This window comes from Theropithecus gelada, chromosome X (genome assembly GCF_003255815.1).
Source record: "Theropithecus gelada isolate Dixy chromosome X, Tgel_1.0, whole genome shotgun sequence".
In the NCBI taxonomy this organism is placed as follows: domain Eukaryota; kingdom Metazoa; phylum Chordata; class Mammalia; order Primates; family Cercopithecidae; genus Theropithecus; species Theropithecus gelada.
The window spans coordinates 92,165,793-92,172,218 of record NC_037689.1 but is presented as its reverse complement, the minus strand read 5'-3'; positions in this window follow the sequence as shown (position 1 = coordinate 92,172,218).

The following is a 6,426-nucleotide window of genomic DNA, read 5'->3' as shown; positions in this document are numbered from 1 at the left end:
TGGATTAAGAAAATGTGGCACATATACACCATGGAATACTATGCAGCCATAAAAAAGGATGAGTTTGAGTCCTTTGTAGCGACATGGATGCAGCTGGAAACCATCATTCTTAGCAAACTATCACAAGAACAGAAAACCAAACACCGCATGTTCTCACTCATAGTTGTGAAGTGAACAATGAGATCACTTGGACTCGGGGAGGGGAACATCACACACTGGGGCCTATCATGGGGAGGGGGGAGGGAGGAGGGATTGCATTGGGAGTTATACCTGATATAAATGACGAGTTGTTGGGTGCTGACGAGTTGCTGGGTGCAGCACAGCAACATGGCACAAGTATACATATGTAACAAACCTGCACGTTATGCACATGTACCCTAGAACTTAAAGTATAATAATAATAAAAGATAAATAAATTTTAAAAAAAACTTTTCTGCCTGCCAGATCTGAAGACAGCAGCTGATCTTAACAAGGAGGATTCTCCAAATACAGAGCTTGAGCTCTGCTAAGGGACAGACTATCTCAAGTGGGACACTGACCCACATGCCTCCTGACTAAGAGACATCCCAGCAACGGTCAATAGACACTTCATACAGGAGATCTCTGGCTGGCATCAGGCAAGTGTCCCTCTGGACGAAGCTCCCAGAGGAAGGAACAGGCAGCAATGTTTGTTGTTCTGCAGCCTTTGCTGGTGATACCCAGGCAAACAGGTTCTGGAGTGGACCTCGAGAAAACTGCAGCAGACTTGCAGAACAGGGGCCTGACTCTTAGAGGAAAAACTAACAAATAGAAAGCAGTAACATCATCATAAACAAAAAGGACCCCCACACACACAAAAACACCATCCAGAGATCATCATCCTCAAAGATCAAAGGTAGATGAATCCACAAAGATGAGAAAATAAAATAGCACAAAAATTCTGAATATTCAAAACACCAGAATGCCTCTTCTCCAAAAATTTGCAGCTCCTCTCCAGCAAGGGAACAAAACTGGACAGAGAATGAGTTTGATGAATTGGCAGAAGTAGGCTTCAGAAGGTGGGTAATAACAAACTCTTCTGAGCTAAAGGAGCATGTTCTAACCCAATCCATGGAAGTTAAGAACCTTGATAAAAGGTAACAGGAACTTCTAACTAGAATAACCACCTTAGACAGGAACATAAATGACCTGATGGAGCGGAAAAACATAGCATGAGAACTTCGTGAAACATATCCAAGTATCAATAGACAAATTAATCAAGCAGAAGAAAGGATATCAGAGATTGAAGATTAACTTACTGAGACAAGGCATGAAGACAAGATTAGAGAAAAAAGAATGCAAAGGAATAAACAAAGCCTCCAAGAAATACGGAACTATATGAAAAGACCAAAGCTACTTTTGATTGGTATGCCTGAAAGTGATGGGGAGAATGGAACCAAGTTAAAAAACACACTTTAGGAAATCATCCAGAGGAACTTCTCCAAACTAGCAAGACAGGCCAACATTTAAATTCAGGAAATACAGAGAAGACCACTAAAATATTACTCTATAAGAGCAACCTCAAGACACATAATTGTTAGATTTTCCAAGGTTGAAAAAAGGAAAAAATGTTAAGGGCAGCCAGAGAGAAAGGCCAGGTTACAGACAAAGGGAAGCCCATCAGACTAACAGTGGATCTCTCTGCAGAAACCCTACAAGCCAGAAGAGAGTAGGGGCCAATGTTCAACATTCTTAAAGAAAATAATTTTCAACCCAGAATTTCATATCCAGCCAAACTAAGCTTCATAAGCAAAGGAGAAATAAAAAACTTGCCAGAGTAGCAAATGCTGAGAGACTTTGTCACCACCAGACCTGCTCCTGAAGGAAGTAATGAGCATGAAAATGAAAAACTGGTACCAGCCACTGGAAAAACACACCAAAATATAAAGACCAATGACACTATGATGAAACTTCATCAACTAATATGAAAAATAATCAGCATCATGATGAAAGGATCAAATTTACACATAACCATATTAACCTTAAATGTAAATGGGCTAAATGCTCCAATTAAAAGACACAGGCTGGCAAATTGACAGAGTCAAGACCCATTGACATGGTATATTTAGGAGACCCATCTCACATGCAAATACACACAGGCTAAAAATAAAGAAATGGAGGAATATGTACAAAGCAAATGGAAAGTAGAAAAAGCAGAGTTCAAATCTGAGTCTCTGATAAAACAGACTTTAAACCAGCAAAGATCAAAAATATGGTAAAGGGACCAATGCAACAAGAAGAGCTAACTATCCTAAATATATGTGCACCCAGTACAGGAGCACCCAGATTCATAAAGCAAGTTCTTAGAGACCTACAAAAAGACTTAGATTCCCACACAATAGTAGTGGGAGACTTTAACACCCCACTGTGAATATAAAACAGATCAATGAGAGAGAATATTAACAAGGATATTCAGGACTTGAACTCAACTCTGGACCTGGTGGACCCAAAAGACATTTACAGAATTCTCCACCCCAAATCATCAGAATGTACATTCTTATGAGCACCACATAGCACTTATACTAAAATTGACCAGACAATTAAAAGTAAAACACTCCTCAGCAAATGCAAAAGAATGGAAATCATAACAAACAGTCTCTGAGACCACAGTGCAATCAAATTAGAACCCAGGATTAAGACAGTCACTCAAAACTGCACAACTACCTGGAAACTGAACAACCTGCTTCTGAATGATAACTGAGTGAATAACGAAATTAAAGCAGAAATAAAGATGTTCTTTGAAACCAATGAGAACAAAGAGACAAGGTACCAGAATCTCTGGGCACAGCTAGAGCAGTGTGAAGAGGGAAATTTAAAGCACTAAATGCCAGCATCAGAAAGTGGAAAAGATCTAAAATTGACACCTTCACATCACAATTAAAAGAATAGAAAAACAAGAGCAAACAAATTCAAAAGCTAGCAGAAGACAAGAAACTGCTAAGATCAGAGCAGAAATGAAGGAGATAGAGACATGAAAAACACTTCAATAAATCTAGGAGCTGTTTTTTTGAAGAGATTAACAAAATAGATGGACCACTAGCTAGACTAATAAAGGAGAAAAGAGAGAAGAATCAAATAGACACAATATAAATGATAAAGGGAATCCAAATACTGATCCCACAGATACAAACAGCCATCAGAGAATACTATAAACACCTCTATACAAATAAACCAGAAAATCTAGAAGAAATGGATAAATTCTTGGACAAATACACCTTCCAAAGACTAAACCAGAAAGAAGTCAAATCACCTAATAGACAAAGTTCTGAAATTGAGGCAGTAATTCATAGTCTACCAACAAAAACAATCCCAGAAACAGATAGATTCACAGCCAAATTCTATCAGAGGTACAACGAAGAGCTGGTACCATCTCTTCTGAAACTATTCCAAACAATATAAAAAGAAGGACTCCTCCCTAACTCATTTTGTGAAGCCACCATCATCCTGATACCAAAACCTGGCAGATACACACAAACAAAAAGAAAATTTCAAGTCAGTATCCCTGATGAACATCGATGGGAAAATCCTCAGCAAAATACTGGCAAACTAAACACAGCAGCACATCAAAAAGCTTATCCACCATTATCAAGTCAGCTTTATCCCTGGAATGCAAGGCTGGTTCAACATAAGCAAATCAATAAACGTAATTCATCACATAAACAGAACCAATGACAAAAAACACATGATTATTTCAATAGGTGCAGAAAAGGCCTTCGATAAAATTCAACATCCCTTCATGCTAAAAACTCTCAATAAACTAGTATTGAAGCATATCTCAAAATAATAGGAGCTGTTTATGACAAACCCATAGCCAATATCATACCGAATAGGAAAAGCTGGAAGCATTCCCCTAAAAAACCAGCACAAGGATGCCCTCTCTCACCACTCCTATTCAACATAGTATTGGAATTTCTGGCCAGGACAATCAGGCAAGAGAAAGAAATAAAGCACCTTCAAATAGGAAGAGAGGAAATCAAATTGTCTTTGTTTGCAGATGACATGATTATACATTTAGAAAACCCCAGCGTCTCAGCCCAAAAACTTCTTAAGCTGATAAACAATTTCAGCAAAGTCTCAGGATACAAAATCAATGTCCAAAAATCATAAGCATTCCTATACACCAACAATAGACCAACAGGGAGTCAAATCATGAGTGAATTCCCATTCACAATTGTTACAAAGAGCATAAAATACCTAGGAATAAAACTTATAAGAGATGTGAAGGACCTCTTCAAGGAGAACTACAAACCACTGCTCAAGGAAATAAGAGAGGACACAAACAAATGGAAAAACATTCCATGCTCATGGATAGGAAGAACCAATACTGTGAAAACGGCCATACTGCCCAAAGTAATTTATAGATTCAAAGCTATTACCATCAAGCTGCCACTGACTTTCTTTGCAGAATTAGGCAAAACTTCTTTAAATTTCATATGGAACCAAAAAAGAGCCTGTATATTCTAAGCAAAAAGAACAAAGCTCGAGGCATCACACTACCTGACTTCAAACTATGTTACAAGGCTACAGTAACCAAAACACCATGGTACCAGTACCAAAGCAGATATATAGACCAATGCAATAGAACAGAAGCCTCAGAAATAACACCACACACATCTACAACCATCTGATCTTCAACCAGCCTGACAAAAACAAGCAATCAGGTTGAAGATTCCCTACTTAATAAATGGTGCTAGGAGGGCGGGTGCAGTGGCTCACGCCTGTAATCCCAGCACTTTGGGAGGCTGAGGCGGGCGGATCACCTGAGGTCAAGAGTTCGAGACCAGCCTGGCCAACATGGTGAAACCCGTCTCTACTGAAAATACAAAAATTAACTGGGTTTGATGGCAGGTGCCTGTAATTCCAGCTACTTGAGAGGCTGAGGCAGGAGAATCGTTTGAACCCGAGAGGCAGAGGTTGCAGTCAGCTGAGATTGCACCTTTGCACTCCAGCCTGGGGGACAAGAGTGAGATTTCGTCTCAAAAAAATAAAAATAAATGGTGCTGGAAAAACTGACTTGCCATATGCAGAAAACAGAAACTGGACCCCTTATTTACACCTTATAGAAAAATTAACCCAAGATGGATTAAATACTTAAAAGTACAACCCCAAACCATAAAAACCCTAGAAGAAAACCTCAGCAATGCCATTCAGCATGTACACATGGGGAAAGACTTCGTGACCAAAACACCAAAAGCATTTGCAAATAAAAAGCCCAAATTGACATATGGGATCTGATAAACTTAAGAGCTTCTGCACAGCCAAAGAAACTATCATCAGAGTGAACAAGCAACCTTCAAAATGGGAGAAAATTTTTGCAAGCTACCCATCTGACAAAGGTCTAATATCCAGAATCTACATGAACTTAAACAAATTTCAAGGAAAACAAACAAACAAACAACCCCATCAAATTCTCGATGAAGTATATGAACAGACACTTCTCAAAAGAAGACATTTATATTTCCAAGAAACATATGAAAAAGAAAAAAAGCCCATCATCACTTGTCATTAGAGAAACGCAAATCAAAACCACAATGAGATACCATCTCATGCCAATTAGAATGGAAATTATTAAAAAGTCAGGACACAACAGATGCTTATGAGGCTGTGGAGAAATAGGAAAACCTGTACACCGTTGATGGTAGTGTAGATTAGTTCAACCATTGTGGAAGACAGTGTGGCAATTCCTCAAGGATCTAGAACCAGAAATACCATTTGACCTAGCAAGTAAATCATTCTAGTATAAATACACATGCAGATATATGTTTATCGCAGCACTATTTACAATAGCAAAGACTTGAAACCAACCCAAATGCCCATCAATGATAGACTGGATAAAGAGAATGTGGCACATATACACCATGGAGTACTATGGAGCCATAAAAAAGGAATAAGATCGTGTTTTTTTGAAGGGACATGGTTGAAGTTGGAAGACATCCTCAGCAAACTAACACAGGAACAGAAAATCAAACATCACATGTTCTCGCTCATAAGTGGGAGTTGAACAATGAGCACTTGTTCAACTTGGGCACAGGGACAGTAACATCACACACTGGGGCCTGTCAGGGGTTAGGGGGTAAGGGGAGGGAGAGCATTAAGACAAATATCTAATGCATGTGCAGCTAGAACTCTGGATGATGGGTTGATCCGTGCAGCAAACCACCATGGCACATGTATACCTATGTAACAAACCTGTACATTCTGCACATGTATCCCAGAACTTAAAATAAAAAGAAAATAAAGTATTATCTCCTTGTCTATTTTTTTAAAAGAGTTTGAGTAGAATTGGTATTAGTTATACAACAAATGTTTGGTAAAATTCAGCAGTGTAGCTATTGAGTCCTATGCTTTCCTTTGCTGGAAAACTTTTTATTGCAGCTTCAATCTTAACTGGTTTTGTTTGTTTGTTTG